The sequence below is a fragment of the Lytechinus variegatus genome, chromosome 13, assembly GCF_018143015.1.
Source record: "Lytechinus variegatus isolate NC3 chromosome 13, Lvar_3.0, whole genome shotgun sequence".
In the NCBI taxonomy this organism is placed as follows: domain Eukaryota; kingdom Metazoa; phylum Echinodermata; class Echinoidea; order Temnopleuroida; family Toxopneustidae; genus Lytechinus; species Lytechinus variegatus.
In genome coordinates this window covers 26,452,672-26,475,572 of record NC_054752.1, presented here as the reverse complement: position 1 = coordinate 26,475,572, position 22,901 = coordinate 26,452,672, and positions in this window count along the sequence as shown.

The following is a 22,901-nucleotide window of genomic DNA, read 5'->3' as shown; positions in this document are numbered from 1 at the left end:
GGGGAAGACACTCGCCCCATATACCACTGCCCTTAATCACGAAACTTTTTATGCAACACTTCCTTGATTTTAAAACACCTAGTGTATCTTGAAACAATTAGAGTCAATGGGTACATGCCCCAGCTGTTTTCCATCAACTATCTCTCTCACCCATGAAGCTTCCATGAAAACTCATTTGGGCTATTTATTTCTTCTCGGGATGAGACGTAAGCCCCTGGATTAAGGCACCGAGCACGCATCAACCCTTCTTGTTTAGTTTCAAATGACTGAAATAACCTCTCAGTATTAACCCGCTCCCGCCAATTAGAGATTGTCCACATATGCTGCGGGAAGTTGTTACGATATTTGTGTTCCAAAGGAACAAAAAAATACAATATTATGTTTACCTTATGTTAGTCACAAAAATCATTATGTAAACACTTTCTCTAACTTTTTTCCAAAAGATGAAACATGTTCACAGTCATGACAATACTCAAGCTGAATTGATAAGTCATAGTAAAAACAAGTGTAAAGTTGGTGACTAAAATTACACTAAAATGAGGTAAATTTATTAATACATGATGAGTTAAATCTTTCAAAGATTAAAGGATGCAGATTTTCTGTGGCGTCATGAGTGAGCTGCGTGACCTGCCTCTATACGCATACATGTCGGTCTACGTTATATCGATTCAGTAAAGTGTCATTCGCTCTGGATTCGAAACTCAAAAATAATTTTATTCCTCCGATCAAAAATACTATTGTATATCATTGCATTCGGTCATCGATATCTATTCATTTAAGAACTCAAAGTAGAGTTACCTGTACATGGATAAATTAGAAGCTATTTCAGAAAGTGATTTTAAAAAAGGGTTTATGAAAAGCGACACATTTTCTCTGGTCATATGTGAGCGTGCTTTTAGAAAATGCTTACCGCGATCCGGGCAATTTGGGAAGGACATATTCTTGATAAGTGGGTGTTTATTTCAGTTCAAGTTATCTCCTAAGCTACGCCTTTTGATTAATGCCTCGCTTCTTTCATTTCGGCTTCAAATATCCAATCTGTTCATTGTGAGTTATTGCTTGTTTGGTCCCAGTAGAGAGAGAGAGAGAGAGAAAGAAAGAGAAAGAAACACATAGGGGGAGGGGGGATGAGGGCGGAGTGAGTAAAAGATGGGCAGATACACTAGAGACGAAGTGAGATAATGTCTCAAGAATGCGAACGGATAGCAAACTGATTTCATTATCATCAAAGAAAAAAATTGAAATTACCACGAGAAATGTGAATAAATAATTGGGTGATTAAATGACACATGAGCACCACGTTTTGGGATTAAATCTGAATGCGTTTTGCACATTGCATGAAAAATGCTATAGATTGTATTGCGATTCCTTTCAAATCTGTTATGTTTCTTACACCAGAAATTCTGACTAAAGATGTCACAATAGAAGTGAATTTCAATTTATATTCTAAATTATTTATTCCAAATGCCTTCCTTTCATAACGACCCCGATCAGTATCTTTACAGTATTTCAAGAGTTTAGGATAGATTCTATAACTTTTGATTTAATAAGGATTGGTCTTCTAACAAACTCTCACCCTGATATTATGAGTGTCATTTTTGTTATACTTGTATAGGTATAGACTATAGAGATTTCAAAGAACCTTTCAAGCTGTCGACTATTCCAATATACAGGAGATTTTAGCTCCAATTCAGAAAAAAAATATGAGTCATATCGAGAATAAACATGATAAATGGCGCTGAAATGAATCGAGAAATACATTATTATTGTCTCATGGTCATCCAACATCAAGACATGACAACGCATCGTGCTTCCCCGCTGTCATAAATTCAAATGACTGTGTACAACGGGAACGAAAACTCATTTACTAGTATTCGATCATGCTTATCATAACATTCACGTTATCATGGTCATTGGAATATTTCACAATAGCCTAACAATTAACTCATTTAAAATCTGTAGCCAATGTTATCGCAATAATTGTTTAATAGTCCTGATCATTCCAATTGTCCAGAACCGATGATTAGACTATAAAAACATGAATAGCTTGGATGTAAATGGGAAATTCTCATAATGAAAGAGTAAAGGCGAAACAAAGAGGTATATACCTTTATGTTATTGAATGGGTATACAAAAGACTAGGAACAAAATAGTCACAGAAAATTATTTTTTAGGTAAAGGAATAGCATTGCTGGTGTGGAATTACCCCCATCGCTTGAGTAGCAGCTTATCAATGTTATCAGTACATACATAAAACGGCGACAGTGTTCTAAACCAATATGTATGGCGCTTAAGTGGTGTCTTTTGCAGTTTTAGATAAAATATTAATCAGTATTAGATCTATATAGATTCAGATAATTCTATAGAATTAACATCTGCCAGTCGTCTGGTCTTATACTCAATAAAACAAGTCTTTCGTTTTGTAAAATAGTATTGTATTTTTATTTGAATTGTTCTCCAATTTTCTGTCTCGTTCCCTCAAGCGTTAATCTTTCTCTACCTCTTTTCAAGTTTATGGGAAGCATCTTTCAACATGTATGCATTTATTTCATCCTGGATCCGCCCCCCCCTCATCTCAATGTCTTCCTCTTTCTCTCTCCCTCTCTCTCTCTTACTCTCTTCCTATCTGTTTTCATCCACGTGACTTCCAATGTCTCACTGTATGACTAAACATCCTCCGACCGATCAATCTCATGGCATTGTCTTCTCTTCTCACTTTCCTCAGCTACTCGGGTTACCCGTATTCCCGGGCTTTTCAGCTCTTTCTTCTTCTCTTGCTGAAAATATCAATACATGAAATGTAAAGTAATAATTCCCAGCGGCTTTCTGCAGGAAACCATCGTGAACAAAGCAAGTTCAATTTAACCGTGAGTTCAAACTGGACGTAAGTGCCTCGACGGTGATTCGATGAAAAACTGGTGCTCCTGATTATTAATTTCTTTGTAGGAAAATGAGACGATGTTACTGTATTTCAGTTCAAAATAATGGTAGGGGTTAGGACGAAACTTTTAGAGTTTAGACAGAAGCAAGCAAGCTCCCATGGAATCTGGTCATACTAACAATATGGCATGACTGTGCACTGTAAAAACGCTGTTTAAAATTCTAAGCACGCTGTTTAAGCCCGTCACCCTAACAACTATTGTTTAAACGTTTAAACAACTGTGTAAACTTTTTAAAGAAGTTGTTTAAAAAGTATAGAGTGACGGGCTTAAACAAGGTGTTATTTTTTCTGTGTGTTATATCATTGGGACTATAGGTGTTGTGGATGTTCAGGCTGGGAGATGCATTTTTTTTCAGACGCAAACCGAGACTCTTGCATGGCGAACCACACAGTGAGAAAAAAAATAGAGCGTTGTTTAGCCGTCACTCTATACTTTTTAAACAACTTCTTTAAAAAAGTTTATACAGTTGTTTAAAACGTTTAAACAGTTGTTTAAAAGGTTTAAACAATAGTTGTGACAGGCTTAAAAACGTGCTTAGAATTTTTAACAGCGTTTTTACAGTGCATGTGTCGAATTCAAGGTGCTAAGAGCACCAGTCATGCCAGTTTGGAAGGGAATGTATCATTCTGGTATAGGGTGCAAATACTCTTTTTGGTAAAATAAAATAAAATGTTCGTGTTTTACTGATCCCTCTATCCATATCATTACTCTTATGAAAGAAACAAGACGAGAGCATTTTAATCGTCTTTCTTCAAATTCGCCAAGAGTCTTTCTAGACCTCACTCATACTCTTTTCATTGTCCTACCATTCTTCTTCCACATCCATCATCCCCATCCACCTTCTATATCCCCGTCTCCCAGGGGAACATGAAGAGCCCATTCATTGGGCAAATTAGTCATTCAATTAGCCAAGCATTGAATGAGCATTCTACGAACGATCAACATTAGCAGCCGGATAGGCACTCCCAGAGAGAGAGAAGGGGGGTATTATGCGATCAGAGTTCAACTCGCATGGCGTACTTTTTGTACCCTTGAGTGCGTTATTCCAAGACCAACCTTGCTAACGAAAGGGTTTTGGACTTGAGCGATATGCAAGTGTGTGCGTGTGTGTGTGAGGGTGCGTGTGTGTGTGGGATAGAAGGTGTGTGTGAGGGTGTGTGAGTGTATCTGTGTTTCGTGGATTTGGGTCGTGTTTATTGATGTTTAAAGGTTTGTTTTCAGGATGATCGTGAGACGTCAGCTAGATCCAACATACCCTATAAACCAAACCACCTTTAAGATGGTGGCATGAGTATTTGTACGACAAATGTGCTTCGTAAGATTCCAGGCGAGGTTCAGGATCTTCCTTTTTCAGTTGTTATTTGAGGGATGCAGGAAATCACCATCTTAAAATTCTGCTGAACTGAAACATTGGGGCGCTTTCGGGTCACTTTTCTCCTTTTCCATGTATTCCTCGATCTTTTGTAACATTACCACACAACAAAACACCGGTGTTAATTTAACACCAGCCTGGTTTCTATATCGGTCCACACCAAAGAGGTGTTGAAACAACACCGGTTTGGCGTTAGACTTACACCAATGTGGAATTTAAGCAACACCAGTTAGTGTTAAACCAATATCGGTTTGAATCTTAACTAGTGTTGTTTTAACACCTCTTTGGAGTAGACCGATATAGATACCAGGATGGTGTTAATATAACACCGGTGTTTTTGCAGTGCATAAATATATGTGTCTTTGCAAATTTTCTACATCACAGATGTTCCGTGTGCAGTGTATCTCGCTATCAAATCATGAATACAGACACATGATGATCCACCAAACGATTAAATCATGCCATTGCTTGGTTTAGGGTATTTTGGGGCCGAATATTACGATATTTCTAAATCTATGATGTTTGCAATGAAGCAATTCTACTAAGCATGCATAATCATGACAACCTTTGTCAGACAAAACTTGCTTAGAAAGTGTAGTAATGACCTCCTCCGAAATAACCGAATTTCAAAATGCAAAAGTAGATACGACTTACCTTGGCTTGGGCTATGGGATCGGTAAGAATGTGATCATTCGGATTGTGAGGTATCTTTCTCTGTCATCTTGGGTGAGAAACGATTTCTTTATTATTCATGTTCGGCATATTCCCCGATGGCCGTAGAATGCAGTGTGATCTCACCAATGTCATTTATGCCCATGAATACTTAAATTCAATCTAATACTAACCGGTTTTACAAAGGCGGCGTACATGTTCGGGACCTTGTAACACCATGGTCTAATTCAGTTTTGATGATTATATAATCTGTCATCCACATTTTGATCTTCTTAAAGGGACCGTTGCACCTGATTGATTTAGCCTGGGTATACCGACCTACTTATGGCCAGCTGTTTTATCATTTAATCCCAGTAGTTCTAGTTGCTATTGTGTAATCACACAATACAACTTATTGACATCAAGATACGACTTTCATTTTATAAACCAATTCGACTTTTGGATAGCCTGAGAATTAAAGATGTTTACTTTAATTTTTATATCAAGTAGTTATTATTTAGAATTAATATTAAAACTGATTTCATTATATGAAATTATATGAAATTAGGTTTATTCGAAATTTTCTACCCAGAACTATGTCAGTAAATCGTCCACCCCTTTTTGTCATGTTTGTAGGTGTAGCCAAGGATATATGGATAGACTTTTTGTGGGTTTTATTTTGTAAACATGACAAGTGTTCAAAACCTAACATATATATGTTTTTTAATGTAGAATAAAAGAGCACTTGTCTAGTGTTAATTGCCTTGCCCATGGGCATAAGTGTCATGGCCGGGGATCGAACCCCAGGCTTTCATGTCTTTGTAGTCAGGCGCCATAGACCACTTAGGCCGCTGTGCCTCAACATGCTTAGTTGATATCGGGTCCAAAGTTGAACAAAAGATAACTCTCTCGCATATCATGAGAAAACCATTGCCATTCGCTCGTTTGAATTTCATTCTCGCATGCACTACCGAGATATATCCTTACGAGCAGGTCTTATCTGTCAAGACGCTGGGTATATCTTTTACGAGGAATCTTTTGTCCTGAAAAGCAAATATCGAGTCACGTGGTATCGAGCAGGAGTCTCAGACGATTGCAGATGTCAACGAAAATCGAGGTACAACACAATTTTAGTGACCAATTTGACTTTGGAGTTCGAAAGGTTCTGAAATTTATCAAAATAAATTATATTAAAATTATAAAGCTGTGTAGACAAATGGGATAGTAGAAATAAAAGTTAGACATCATGTTTTCCTTTCTATCTTATTCGTTTGGGATTAAGGCCTAGATGATATGACGTTTTATTTTGCTGAATGACAAGTTCGCCTTTCCCAAACTATCTGTCCCAGAATGCAACAAATTAACAATCTGAATGTATTTTATTTTTTTCTAACCATATTGACGAAACCTTACCACCGTTAACATTTTCAAGATCACATAAGCAATGTTAACAGAGTTAACTCCTCATAACCTGCGCGCAACTTATGTTCATTTTACGCAATAGACTATAAAAAAGAAGGGAAAGAAGAATTTGTTTTAAATATCTTTACTATTCACAAAAAGGGAAAAGGACAAAATCTGCTAAGTCGGACAAAATTTCGCCATACACTTACGACAATGCACCCAACGCCACGCGCGCTATTCATTCATTGTAACAGAATACTTTGAGCCTACAAAAAATATCCCCCTCCTCACAGCCCTCAAGAGAGAAAACTAAATAGCCAAGCGTTCTTCCTTTATCATCTTAGGTTTGATGGATTGAAACAGAAGAAAAGAAGGATGGAGGAGAAGATACGATAGATTTCAGAAGAGAAGAGTGTTTTGGAGGAGGGAGAAACCAGCTATCAAGACATAGGAGTTGGGAGATGGTCGGTGAAGGGGAAGAAGCGGGGAAGGGGAGATGGGGATACTTTTTAAAGGTAAATGCCAGTTTTGGTAACGATCTCAAAATGACTTTTTACAGAATCCAATATAATGACCACCCAAGTGTCTGTTTATATGAACAAAAAATATGCGCCGAAGGATTCTGGAAGAAATTGTGTAATTGCTGAGAAATAAGCGCGGATTCAGGCACTTCCGTCGGGTCTTTATTCCAGCAATATAATTATACACTGTCCCACGTGTGCCTATCTGTGTTGGCGATCTTCAGTGTGATTGTTTTTCAGCTTAGATTTTATGATCTCACACAGTTCAGTTCATGTAACTGTACCAGATCTAGATCGACGATGATATAGGAATACTTAACCTTGGTTTTACAGACTTTCCCACGAAATCAGTGTTTTACATGCAACTACTGTCATTTAACTTTAATTGCAGAGAGGGGGAGAGAAAAAGATGCAGACAGACAGGGAGCGAGATGGAAGAGAGAGGGATAGAGGGGAAGAAACAAAGAGCTTTTTTGATGGGGGGGGGTCGGATGGATGTCCACGTGATCTATTCGATCATCCCGCTCCCATGAAATCAAGACTCCTATCCAATATCAACTATTTGAAAACCAAAGCGACAGAAAGTGTGTGATAGAGGGGGAGGGATAGAAAGAGAGAAGGCAGGAAAATATCGAAAAAAATATAAAGATAGGGAGAGAGGGGAGACGTATACCCATTCCACACTTCTCCACCGACGTCTTGCACTGCAAAAGTACACAGAAGCCGATTAGGAATCCCGAAAACAGTGTTTCCACACTTGAACGAGTGTTTACGCTCACAACTATGAGTTAAAAGGCTGCCTCAGAAAATGTTTACCTCAAAATCAATCACAGACTTTACACAACTTGATCACCCCATCTGTTACTGTCCGAATAAGGGAACGTGGCTAAAATGTGGTCTTATCCTTTCCTTTTCTTTACGATTTAGCACATTATAACTCATTTTGTTCCTATATTATATATCATACATCCTCACTGTATGGTTAAGATCTCAATAAGTATTTTTAAGAAGTATAAAGGAGTTTTATAACAGTTTGAACCAACGAACGTAGAGGGCAGCAACACACAAGCGTGTTGCTCTAAGGAAGGTCAACTCCGCTCGAATTTTGTGACCACTCTAAAAAATAAGGGGGACTTTTCGGAAATTTGTCGAGTTGATTTTTTTTCATTTGTTAATTTTAAATATTTTTAATGAACAATCATTAGGTCGGTTATTCTAGGTAAAAATATTTAAAATATTACTTTTATTTTTAAAGAAATTATTTCGCTTAAATAATCATGATATTGACATTTTTTCTCATTTTGGAATATTAAGTCTATGACGAGGATACCTCTTATCTCTTATTTTCCTCTGCTGAATTTCGCTGCACCACTAATAAATGCATAGACAACCACCGTAATAATCGAGGTCATTTTTCTGGCATGGGAGCGCCGAGTCTGGGCCGGTCGCGTAGCTACTAGTAACGTTGATGATGCGCTGGGGCTTCAGTCGACTCGTCATAGATCTTCTAGCAACATACACAATGACGTCTAATTTGCCTGGTCTGATTTGAAGTGCAATTGCTTCAGGGCTGAAGTTTATCAACGATGATTGTTCAAGGTCAGATTTCAAATTTTAATTTGCATTTGACTTTTAAGTCTATAAATCCTAATACAAAGCGCCGAAACCCCGAAATCCGGGTATAAATTTCAACTTCGAGTCCGAGACTATGGACGGCAAAAAAAACCCCCATGCATCGGATGCATTGCATTGGCTGCGCTGCAGCTGAGCTGCACAGCCAGGCGCTGCGTCGCGTCGAAGGTCGATAATCATTGAGCAACCAAACTTCCAAAGCCAAATTAAAGCTTGAATAAACGGCCACCTATTCACATTTTCCCTGGTTTTCTTCAATAATTTCCAAGAAAAATCAGCCAATTCTGGGAAATTGATTGCAATGTTACATCGTTTGCAGAGTGCCATCATCGTTTTGCGTTAGACTTAACCTTAGTTATACTTAGATCTAGGCCTAGACTAGAAGAAATGGGAGCTAGATAGATTTTACACCATCTTAATTTATGATTTTGGGCAGAAAGTAGATTTGATAGACAGCATCCATATCTTAATTTGACCATTGATTCTGTGCAATCAAAGACTTTTACATAATTTGTTTGCCATATTGCAAGAATTGGTAAATTTTCCTGGGCCTGCATGGCCTGGCTGGCAGAACGCGTATTTCTTTTTGGAGAAATTTCGAAAGTGAAAGAGCAAAGTGACTAAGCTCGTCGTGATTTTATTTTTATGCATTTTCTAACTGAATTTTAAAGATTTCATGCCTAACGGTAAGGCCTAACGGATTTAATGCATTAAATCTTCTAGTTCTAGATCTAGATTTTACCCTGTAGGCATTTAACGTACGGACTAAAAAAATAATAACCTCCTAGCGGCTAGCCCATGCAGGCTGGCCTTAATTGAACCAAACTTAGCTTGCATGGACCAACCCTCAGATGGTCTAGATTTAGGCGTCCTATACTATAAAGACAATGTGGAATTCATCTGTTTTGAGTTTATTATTATTTTAGTATTTTTTATTGTTGTATAGACTATCTCATACCAACAAGTCGTGCTAGATCTATATATATTCTAGATCTACTTAGATGTCCAGTGTGGAACAACATCTTCAACAAACAGATCGAGACTGGTTAGAGCATTTGTCTAGTTAGACAAATAAAGTTAGATCTTTAGACTTGGGTCTATCGATCAACTAGACAGGAATAACCGTCGTTTCTGGGGATTTATTCAACAATATCTGACATTTTACTATAATCTCCATCGGTGAGTGAGCCAGCGCAGTTCAGCAGAGCAACCAAAATACAGAGACTGAAGCTTTTGGTCTATCGATCAACATGATCAAGATCTAGGTTAGATGTGGACTTCACTTATTACTGATTGGAATGTATTTCTAAATTTATAAGTTTTGGGGACAATGGTGAAAAGAAATGATAACATACTACTGATAGATACGTGACTTATTTTTTTAATACCCATTGGCATTGCTGCCTGCTCTAATAAATAAATAAATAAATGAGTCACGGCCTATATGGACTGCAGATGAATGCTGATATCGACGCCTAGCAGAACAAGTACCAGTGCTAGACTAGGGGGTTGAAATCTAAGCAGACGACGGAGCATAATGTAGCTTAAGCATAGAATGATGATGGGTTCAGCGAAGAGCCCAGAGAAAATAAGGGGGACATATTCAATCCCGAAATGCTTTGCGAGTGGTCACAAAATCGTCTCGGCGCAAATCACCTAATTCAGCCGTCTGGTGAAATCGCTGATAACAACAATCACCGATTTGGTAATGATTTTAGTTTCCTGAAACTTGCATTTGTAAAGTTTTAAATATCAAAGTATGTTTTCATATTTATGTATATCCCTCAACATATTTTTTAATGTTATCTTTGATATCGTTGTAGTCATATTCTTTCATATTCGTTTCTTGATCACTACTAATTTGTTGTTGTATTTGATCGGCAGTTGATTTCTTTGTCATCAACGAACGTAGAGGGCAGCAACACACAAGCGTGTTGCTCTAAGGAAGGTCAACTCCGCTCGAATTTTGTGACCAGTCTAAAAAATAAGGGGGACTTTTCGGAAATTTGTCGAGTTGATTTTTTTTCATTTGTTAATTTTAAATATTTTTAATGAACAATTATTACGTCGGTTATTCTAGCTAGAAATATTAAAAATATTACTTTTATTTTTAAAGAAATTATTTAGCTTAAATAATCATGATATTGACATTTTTTCTCATTTTGGAATATTAAGTCTATGACGAGGATACCTCTTATCTCTTATTTTCCTCTGCTGAATTTCGCTGCACCACTAATAAATGCATAGACAACCATCGTAATAATCGAGGTCATTTTTCTGGCCTGGGTGCGCCGAGTCTGGGCCGGTCGCGTAGCTACTAGTAACGTTAATGATGCGCTGGGGCTTCAGTCGACTCGTCATAGATCTTCTAGCAACATACACAATGACGTCTAATTTGCCTGGTCTGATTTGAAGTGCAATCGCTTCAGGGCTGAAGTTTATCAACGATGATTGTTCAAGGTCAGATTTCAAATTTTAATTTGCATTTGACTTTTAAGTCTATAAATCTTAATACAAGGCGCCGAAACCCCGAAATCCGGGTATAAATTTCAACTTCGAGTCCGAGACTATGGACGGCGAAAAAAAACCATGCATCGGATGCATTGCATTGGCTGCGCTGCAGCTGAGCTGCACAGCCAGGCGCTGCTTCGCGTCGAAGGTCGATAATCATTGAGCAACCAAACTTCCAAAGCCATTGAATAAACGGCCACCTATTCACATTTTCCCTGGTTTTCTTCAATAATTTCTAAGAAAAATCAGCCAATTCTGGGAAATTGATTGCAATGTTACATCGTTTGCAGAGTGCCATCATCGTTTTGCGTTAGACTTAACCTTAGTTATACTTAGATCTAGGCCTAGACTAGAAGAAATGGGAGCTAGATAGATTTTACACCATCTTAATTTATGATTTTGGGCAGAAAGTAGATTTGATAGACAGCATCCATATCTTAATTTGACCATTGATTCTGTGCAATCAAAGACTTTTACATAATTTGTTTGCCATATTGCAAGAATTGGTAAATTTTCCTGGGCCTGCATGGCCTGGCTGGCAGAACGCGTATTTTTTTTTGGAGAAATTTCGAAAGTGAAAGAGCAAAGTGACTAAGCTCGTCGTGATTTTATTTTTATGCATTTTCTAACTGAATTTTAAAGATTTCATGCCTAACGGTAAGGCCTAACGGATTTAATGCATTAAATCTTCTAGTTCTAGATCTAGATTTTACCCTGTAGGCATTTAACGTACGGACTAAAAAAATAATAACCTCCTAGCGGCTAGCCCATGCAGGCTGGCCTTAATTGAACCAAACTTAGCTTGCATGGACCAACCCTCAGATGGTCTAGATTTAGGCGTCCTATACTATAAAGACAATGTGGAATTCATCTGTTTTGAGTTTATTATTATTTTAGTATTTTTTATTGTTGTATAGACTATCTCATACCAACAAGTCGTGCTAGATCTATATATATTCTAGATCTACTTAGATGTCCAGTGTGGAACAACATCTTCAACAAACAGATCGAGACTGGTTAGAGCATTTGTCTAGTTAGACAAATAAAGTTAGATCTTTAGACTTGGGTCTATCGATCAACTAGACAGGAATAACCGTCGTTTCTGGGGATTTATTCAACAATATCTGACATTTTACTATAATCTCCATCGGTGAGTGAGCCAGCGCAGTTCAGCAGAGCAACCAAAATACAGAGACTGAAGCTTTTGGTCTATCGATCAACATGATCAAGATCTAGGTTAGATGTGGACTTCACTTATTACTGATTGGAATGTATTTCTAAATTTATAAGTTTTGGGGACAATGGTGAAAAGAAATGATAACATACTACTGATAGATACGTGACTTATTTTTTTAATACCCATTGGCATTGCTGCCTGCTCTAATAAATAAATAAATAAATGAGTCACGGCCTATATGGACTGCAGATGAATGCTGATATCGACGCCTAGCAGAACAAGTACCAGTGCTAGACTAGGGGGTTGAAATCTAAGCAGACGACGGAGCATAATGTAGCTTAAGCATAGAATGATGATGGGTTCAGCGAAGAGCCCAGAGAAAATAAGGGGGACATATTCAATCCCGAAATGCTTTGCGAGTGGTCACAAAATCGTCTCGGCGCAAATCACCTAATTCAGCCGTCTGGTGAAATCGCTGATAACAACAATCACCGATTTGGTAATGATTTTAGTTTCCTGAAACTTGCATTTGTAAAGTTTTAAATATCAAAGTATGTTTTCATATTTATGTATATCCCTCAACATATTTTTTAATGTTATCTTTGATATCGTTGTAGTCATATTCTTTCATATTCGTTTCTTGATCACTACTAATTTGTTGTTGTATTTGATCGGCAGTTGATTTCTTTGTCATCAACGAACGTAGAGGGCAGCAACACACAAGCGTGTTGCTCTAAGGAAGGTCAACTCCGCTCGAATTTTGTGACCAGTCTAAAAAATAAGGGGGACTTTTCGGAAATTTGTCGAGTTGATTTTTTTTCATTTGTTAATTTTAAATATTTTTAATGAACAATTATTACGTCGGTTATTCTAGCTAGAAATATTAAAAATATTACTTTTATTTTTAAAGAAATTATTTAGCTTAAATAATCATGATATTGACATTTTTTCTCATTTTGGAATATTAAGTCTATGACGAGGATACCTCTTATCTCTTATTTTCCTCTGCTGAATTTCGCTGCACCACTAATAAATGCATAGACAACCATCGTAATAATCGAGGTCATTTTTCTGGCCTGGGTGCGCCGAGTCTGGGCCGGTCGCGTAGCTACTAGTAACGTTAATGATGCGCTGGGGCTTCAGTCGACTCGTCATAGATCTTCTAGCAACATACACAATGACGTCTAATTTGCCTGGTCTGATTTGAAGTGCAATCGCTTCAGGGCTGAAGTTTATCAACGATGATTGTTCAAGGTCAGATTTCAAATTTTAATTTGCATTTGACTTTTAAGTCTATAAATCTTAATACAAGGCGCCTAAACCCCGAAATCCGGGTATAAATTTCAACTTCGAGTCCGAGACTATGGACGGCGAAAAAAAACCATGCATCGGATGCATTGCATTGGCTGCGCTGCAGCTGAGCTGCACAGCCAGGCGCTGCGTCGCGTCGAAGGTCGATAATCATTGAGCAACCAAACTTCCAAAGCCAAATTAAAGCTTGAATAAAATTAAACCTATTCACATTTTCCCTGGTTTTCTTCAATAATTTCTTAGAAAAATCAGCCAATTCTGGGAAATTGATTGCAATGTTACATCGTTTGCAGAGTGCCATCATCGTTTTGCGTTAGACTTAACCTTAGTTATACTTAGATCTAGGCCTAGACTAGAAGAAATGGGAGCTGGATATTATACACCATCTTAATCTATGATTTTGGGCAGAAAGTAGATTTGATAGACAGCATCCATATCTTAATTTGACCATTGATTCTGTGCAATCAAAGACTTTTACATAATTTGTTTGCCATATTGCAAGAATTGGTAAATTTTCCTGGGCCTGCATGGCCTGGGCTTGGCTGGCAGAACGCGTATTTTTTTTTGGAGAAATTTCGAAAGTGAAAGAGCAAAGTGACTAAGCTCGTCGTGATTTTATTTTTATGCATTATCTAACTGAATTTTAATTCTCATGCCTAACGGTAAGGCCTAACGGTAACTTGTCAACCATTAAATCTTCTAGTTCTAGATCTAGATTTTACCCTGTAGGCATTTAACGTACGGACTAAAAAAATCATAACCTCCTAGCGGCTAGCCCATGCAGGCTGGCCTTAATTGAACCAAACTTAGCTTGCATGGACCAACCCTCAGATGGTCTAGATTTAGGCGTCCTATACTATAAAAGACAATGTGGAATTCATCTGTTTTGAGTTTATTATTATTTTAGTATTTTTTTATTGTTGCATAGACTAGTCGTGCTAGATCTATATATATATTCTAGATCTACTTAGATATCCAGTGTGGAACAACATCTTCAACAAACAGATCGAGACTGGTCAGAGCATTTGTCTAGTTAGACAAATAAAGTTAGATCTTTAGACTTGGGTCTATCGATCAACTAGACAGGAATAACCGTCGTTTCTGGGGATTTATTCAACAATTTCTGACATTTTACTATAATCTCCATCGGTGAGTGAGCCAGCGCAGTTCAGCAGAGCAACCAAAATACAGAGACTGAAGCTTTTGGTCTATCGATCAACATGATCAAGATCTAGGTTAGATGTGGACTTCACTTATTACTGATTGGAATGTATTTCTAAATTTATAAGTTTTGGGGACAATGGTGAAAAGAAATGATAACATACTATTGGTAGATACGTGAATTATTTTTTTAATACCCATTGGCATTGCTGCCTGCTCTAATAAATAAATAAATAAATGAGTCACGGCCTATATGGACTGCAGATAAATGCTGATCGACGCCTAGCAGAACAAGTACCAGTGCTAGACTAGGGGGTTGAAATCTAAGCAGACGACGGAGCATAATGTAGCTTAAGGATAGAATGATGATGGGTTCAGCGAAGAGCCCAGAGGAAATAAGGGGGACATATTCAATCCCGAAATGCTTTGCGAGTGGTCACAAAATCGTCTCGGCGCAAATCACCTAATTCAGCCGTCTGGTGAAATCGCTGATAACAACAATCACCGATTTGGTAATGATTTTAGTTTCCTGAAACTTGCATTTGTAAAGTTTTAAATATCAAAGTATGTTTTCATATTTATGTATATCCCTCAACATATTTTTTAATGTTATCTTTGATATCGTTGTAGTCATATTCTTTCATATTCGTTTCTTGATCACTACTAATTTGTTGTTGTATTTGATCGGCATTTGATTTCGTTGTCATGAACAATAAAATATGCGCGCAGCTCAGTTGCATGCGCGTATCGAGTTGACCTTCCTTAGAGCAACACGCTTGTGTGTTGCTGCCCTCTACGTTCGTTGTCATGAACAATAAAATATGCGCGCAGCTCAGTTGCATGCGCGTATCGAGTTGACCTTCCTTAGAGCAACACGCTTGTGTGTTGCTGCCCTCTACGTTCGTTGGTTTGAACATATACAATCCAACTTCTGTCCTATTCTTTTTTAATCAAGGTATGTATGATATGAAATATACCTTACCAGAATTTTACCTGGAACATGTTGTAAATAGTATTCTTAATAATAAAAAAAGAAAATATTCTTAAAGATTGATTTAAAAAAAAGTTAGGAGGGTTAGAGTGACTGCATCCTTTAGCGACGAGGTCAAACTGAAAAAAAAGAAACTCTGAAATGATTAATAAAAGTAATAGGTTTTACGGCAAGTTATCTTTATTTCGTAAAATGACATTGCTTAGAGATAACCTTTCAAACATTATTATCATTGGAATTGTATCCCTATTATAGTGTGTTTCAGACTTTTCATTTCTCTCGCGATTTTGTGTCACTTTGCTGGATTTCATATATCACTATGTTAACATCTTAGTTAGATATTTCCATCTTAGTCCATGACTTAAATTTGTTAATATCACGTTACGTGCTGAGTAAATAAACTTTCATTTCTTGCTTTTCGACAACTGTCATTTCATCCTTTCTCTCCCCAACTCCCTTCTCTCTCTCTCTCATTCTCTTTATTTCTTCCGTCCTTGTTCCTTATCTTGCCATCATTCTCTCCCTCTCATCTCCCTCCCCCATCGTTCCCCCGTCCTCTTTGCTTTTTATTCCTTTCTCTGTCATTTTTTTTGTAAACAAAATGTCTCTTTTCCATATCTTTCAAATATACGATGAAAGCCCTAGCCATAATCTGATCAAAGAAAGTGTGTTAGCATTAGGAAAATACATGGGAGTAATAGAACTCGTCAGCGGTCTTGCACGAACTGGGTTAGCCCGTAGTTGCGGGAGGAAGGAAGGAAGTCGATAAGGCCCCCCTCTTGAGAGCACGCTTCGCTAGTTGAAAATGCAAAATCGACAAAGGAGCGGGAAAAATACGGAGCTGGAAAATGAAAAATGACATACGCACACAGAAAGTGAAGGGCTTTTATCTCTGTTGCTATGCAAAGACACGTGCAGTGTGTAATCAAACGATTCTATGAGGCTTTAAGATTAGGACAAGGAAAAGTAAACTAAATGAAATGAAAGTGATGGAACTTGGAAGTCTGTTCGATCGTTTTTGGCATATAAAGTTATATGAACTCCTTAAACAGGTAAACAACATCAGACTAGGCCAGGATATAAAAGGAACACTACAAATTTTATTACTTATATCTTCTAATCAATGTCATTCATCAGTCCATACAATCTGCTTTTTTTTCTAAAAATGTTTTTCAAAGGTTAGAATAGGAAACGCATTTTCCATTGAATTACATAGGAAGCGAAGCGCTAAACAAGTTCTTATGATTTTATATGTGCCCTTCATTACCAAGATCTAACAGGCTGTACTGAATCAGTCGAGTGTAATTTGTATTTATATTGTACTTTATTACTCTTTAAAAAACGTGGTAAAACAGACTCTGCATGAGAAAAATCTGAGCTTCACCCTGTTTTATTTCCCTCTAGATAAACACCGTGAAAGAACTTTGAGGTACCACTTGCTTTTGAGTAAATACGGATTTTTATTTCTTTTACGGTGACTTTTCACTTATTTCGCGAAAGACCTATATACTTTCATGACTTTTGACCTCTCCATGGAGTGACGTCATTTATAACTTGATTCCCTATGTAGCCTAGTCGTTCTAGCAGACCCTTTATTGTTATAACCGTTGTCTTCAGTCGATTGTACTAGATTTTGTCTAGAGCAGACTTATCCTTAGCAAAAAAGGTTTTCAAATATTGTTTAACTCTGTGAGCAACCGATTTAAAAAATTCTCAAAACAAGATGAAACATGTGTACAAGTGCATGTACATGTATTAGATATAATAAACCCTGAAAACAACCATTATTGAGAATAAAAAGCTAAAACTACAAGGCAAACCCCGATTTTGTAATGGGCGTCTTATAGACACCTAAATAGTACACATAAGTGTATGGGATGAAATTAAGATGGTGTTTGCAATCACTTTATATTTCATTTTTTGAAGCACTAAATAATCATTTTTGAACGAAATTTTTTTCTGGGCTTCATTTTTGGAACATATCACAGACACAGGTGACAAGTATGACCTTCTAGCTCAGATTGTTTAAAAGTCAAACCAATGTTAAAGGACAAGTCCACCCCAACAAAAACTTGATTTAAATAAAAGGAGAAAAATTCAACAAGCATAACACTGAAAATTTCATCAAAATCGGATGTAAAATAAGAAAGTTATGACATTTCAAAATTTCGCTTCATTTCACAAAAACAGTTATATGAACGAGCCGGCTACATCCAAATGAGAGAGTCGATGATGTCATTCACTCACTATTTCTTTTGTTTTTTATTGTTTGAAATATGAAATATTTTGATTTTCTCATCATTGTCATGTGAAATGAAGTTTCATTCCTCCCTGAACACGTGGAATTCCATTATTTTAACATTTTGTGCTTCAGGCAAGGAGGTCCTAATCGTCAAATTCGTAAAAATTGAAATATTGTATAATTCAAACAATAAAAAACAAAAGAAATAGTGATTGAGTGACATCATCAAATCTCTCATTTGGATGTAACTGGCTCGTTCATATAACTATTTTGTTAAAAATAAGCGAAACTTTGAAATGTCATAACTTTCTTATTTTACATCCGATTTTTATGAAATCTTCAGCATTGTGCTTGTCTGATTTTTCTCTATTGATTCAAATCAACATTTTTCTGAGGTGGACTTGACCTTTAACCAATCACTTTAATCTATAGTACTCTACACTTCACCATCCTTTATGGCAGTCAGGCATCAGGACCTACTCCAATGATTCTTAAAACTTTTGGGTTCGTTCAAAATGCACTCTTGGAATGTTGGGCAACAAACTGTCCACATAACAATTGGTTAGAAAAATTGTCCAATTCTGGGTAGTTTTCAACCAATACTGTGTAGTTTTCACCAAAAGCACACATTGTTGGTTGAAAACTACCCAGAATTGGATAAAGTTTTAACCAATTGTTGTGTGGACAGTATGTTGCCCAACAGTTTTTAAGAGTGTAGGATGGGTGTAGGCAAGGCGCGCGCACTCTATTACGATTGACCAATTAATGATAAAAATTATAAAGAAAACGGATTTCTTTAAAACAAAAAAGGTGTTGAAAACAGTGTACATGCAGATGATATATCGATTTACCCTATTTTTGGTTACTGGAAAGAATTATAAAAATCGATATAAGGGCATTCTGCCTCTCCTTTCCTATCAAAATACACTAATCATTCCTATGTTGAGCTACTTATTTTCACGAAAGAGAGTTGGTAGACACTTATATTCACCGAGTCAAAGACTCCAGATGACTGCTCCAGAGTTGCATTCTCAGTATTCCAAGGGAGTACAAATATACAATGTAAATACAAGTGCTACGTATCTTTTTCATCTTTCTTGAAAGTTGACTTCGAATGAAATGCGACCGAAATCTTGTTAAAAGAACAATGATATGGAATTCGCTTTCAATATTCGTGTCGTAAATCAAAGTTTGTGACTGCACGGGTATTAAAGTTTATATTTTCTACACGTTCTAAGTAGGTTTCGCTCTACTTCCTACATAGAATAACGATGGTTATAACCACCGTAGTACACTTTCGTGTAAATTGAGCATCTCCGATATCCTCCAAGTATTTTTTCTTTCTCGCCTCTAACGACTGAGGTTTGTTGTCTGCAATGTCAGATGGCTATCTCGAATGTAAAACGACCACCTTGTGCAAACAAACCACTGCCAGTTGATCTTAGACATGCTGGATACTGAACTTCTAAGGGGCAGCTATGGACCACCACCAACACTGGTTTTTCGTGTGACTGTACTGCTACAGAATAAATACAACTGGGCAACCAAAGAGTTAAGTGAACGATAATGGTATTGTAAACGATGTGGAATATGAACACAGGACAGTTATAATGTGGGGCTCCCCAAGGGTCAGTACTTTCTCCTCTTATCCATATCCTTAAATTACCTCCTATTGTCCGTTAATAAAACTTATAATTACTATTGTCCTACCAATTCAGATGTAATTAAAAACAAAATTCAGGAAATAGCATAAACAATCTAAAAACTTTTATTCTTTTAATTTTATTCCTTTAAATGCAGTGATTTTATCAGCTGCATGATGAAGCCAGTGTAATAATTTTCATCATTGCATATCAATGACAAAGCCTTTTGACTGAATAAATTTTAGAGGCTTTACAAACATGAATGATTGATTACCATGTCTTCGTCTTTATGTATTTTTTTTAACAGGAAACGATTGAACCTCCTTTATACCTTTAACTTTCGATCTTCGATCTCCAAATCAAGACTCCTGGATGGACCCTCACCCTTTAAACTCACGGATGTCGCCAGCAAATTGAGGAACTAATGTAAAAACGCCTCGGGCAACGTGATCTTCAGAGTCTAAACACCAGATAGAATAGGCCGGAAGACTTCGACAACATTCGTAGTATTGACATTTAGAATGGAGACGTCTAGTATTGGAGTAATGAAGTTCTATGGGTTATAACTAGAGATGCTTTTCAATGTTTATGTCTAAGACACTGTAATAATCAAAATAGCAAGTGGAAATCTAAAAGATGAAAAAAAATATCTAGAATATCTACATTACATTATATATCATATTAACCTAATATTGATATTAATCTTAGATATATAGAGATCTACATTTGATTTCCAACCCCCTCCCCCTCCACCAAAAAAAAAATAATAATAAATGCCAAAGTCCTTAACTTCACTCTTGTCACGAGGGAATATTAGCATGCATACTGTTCTTTAATAACGATGCTCCACTTTTTTTCTTGAGAATGTTGAAGGGTTGGCGCCCATTTTGTGATTCTGTGATTAGAGCAATATCGCCTGAAAGAATATTTTGCTCGTTACGCCATTTCCTTCCCGTTAAATCCAAGACAGTGTCTTTAGATCTACGAATGTCATTTTCACCAATAAGCAGTGTGTTTGTGGCATACAAATTAGGCTTGTCTGCGCTAATGCCGTAGGGTTTAAAGTTAAGTACATTCGTGTTGATTTTCGTGAATGAGTATTATACAACTGCACGCGCGCACCTACAGGGGGAAAATTTTAATATTATTTCCCGCTCATGTCCTTGTAGACTGCCATTGACTGGTATTAAGAAAGCTTTCTAAAGCTTATTATTTGTCAAGCAGCACATAATGAATATTACATGAAACTGCGAATGAACTGAAATGAAGTAGTCGTAGAAGTAGAGAAATGCCTCACGGAAGTTCTTGTTCATGGTCATCGGAAAGCATTGTTAACAATAATGCCCAATGAGTCTTTGCCCGTGGAATATCCACAGCGTATTGCACGATGCGCCGAAATCTGACGAATTCTTTATAGTTCTACGTATAAGATTTGTCATGTTTGCTGTGCAATATCGTGTCGTATTACACGGTCTAATTAATAACGATCAGGAAAGGATCAGTTATGTCATTGGATTGTCATTTCTTCATGGGATAAATAAATCAATATTCCTCTCGTCACGGCCAATATCACACGCATTCTGATCATGTACATATACATGTGTAATACTCCATAAATCCTGAAATATATTCTTGGTTTCCTTTCTCAGCCATGCAGTATAATACAGATAATAAATCTTAATAGAATGGTATAGGCATATGTCATGATTAGAGGGTCGTGGGTTTGAATCCCAGCCATGGCGTAATTTCCTTCAGCAAGAAACTGATCCACAATGTGCTGCATTCAACCCAGGTGAGGTAAATGGGTACCGGTAGGAAGTAATTCCTTAAAAAGCTGTGTGCGCTATGAACGCCTAGCTTAGCCGGGTAATATAGAAGCGCCTTGAGCACCTAACAAGGTCGACATGTGCGCAATATAAATATCCTATATTATTATTATTATACATATTTTAGGTTCTTTGAAGTAAGGAAAGTATTCTGACGAATATCCTGTTACTCTCTAATTTTGGCATAACAGACGGAACGAACGTATTTTCAGCTAGAGTTTGGAATCGGCAATGTACACATCCAAAAAACCCATTTAGCTGTTCTTTAACATCTACGCCAGATAAGGAAAGGCAGAAGCAGACATCTTCGAAATAACAGTTACTAATCAAAACAGCCTACCATTCGAATCCAATTTAACCGCATGATATACAGACCACGACTAACAGCCTTAACTAATGATTCATCTCTCGAGACAAATCAATCTCGCAAAACCTGTTGATAATAAATTGATCAATGATCATTTAATATGCTCCCTTCATTATTTGCACCGACGTCTTAATAACATCATCAGACAAATTGAACATTCCGCGTCTTAATGTAGGACAGTGTGATGACCCAGTTATAAATTCATCAATACGATTCGTCATCGATTAAAGATAATTGAGTAATTCTCCCTGAAAAGCAAAAGATAGCAGAGAGAAGCTGCAAGTTTTAAGATGAATCATGGTTCGCGTAAAAGGGCAAGTTGACTCATTTTGTCGTATAGCCCGGTAGCTTTACCGTGTAGTCCCAGAGGTATATATCGATGTTGTCATGCTTCTTTTACTTCCGTCTCGTTTTTCTTTTTTTTCTCCCTTTTCTTCCGTCATCCGTATTCGACATCGTCACCAAGGTCAACATCGTCATCATTGTACTTTCATAGGCTCGTCCAGTTTGTTCTATCATTATCAGTGAAATGGGACATGTGTGTATTTTTATAGCATTATGGAATCTGATAATCTGGTCACTATATACATTCCCTAAACGAATATTTTCATTATTTTTTCTCATTTTTGTTATCTGATTCAATCGCATTACTTTATCGCCTTTCTGTTCAATATGCTACTATTCTTCTCTCTCTATTCTCATCATGTTTATAATTTATATACAGATATGCATATTTCATCATTGTTCTTTGAGTTATGTCTCTCTCTCTCTTTCTCTACCACCATGGCGGTATTTGAATGCTCCAAGTTTCACTATATTTTTACATTTATCCTTTGTCTCATTTGCTTATTCACATGAGTTTTTAGTTCATTCATTCATCTTAATGAAATTCTGTTTACGTATGACTGATCTATATGAATTATCACCATCCTTGCACCTTGCCGCTTTTCCCCAATCCGCCATGAAATCCCAATCGACCGCACCCCATGTTTCACTCAACAGGTATCTGTTTATGGCTCATGTTTAAATCGTCCTTTCCTATCCTTTAGAAGAAGGAAGGTTATGGTGGCGTGCAAGCCGAAATATCAGCCGTCTGACATTTCTCCTTTCTATTTCGCATAATGCGCATTGATGGATAATAGTGCATCCA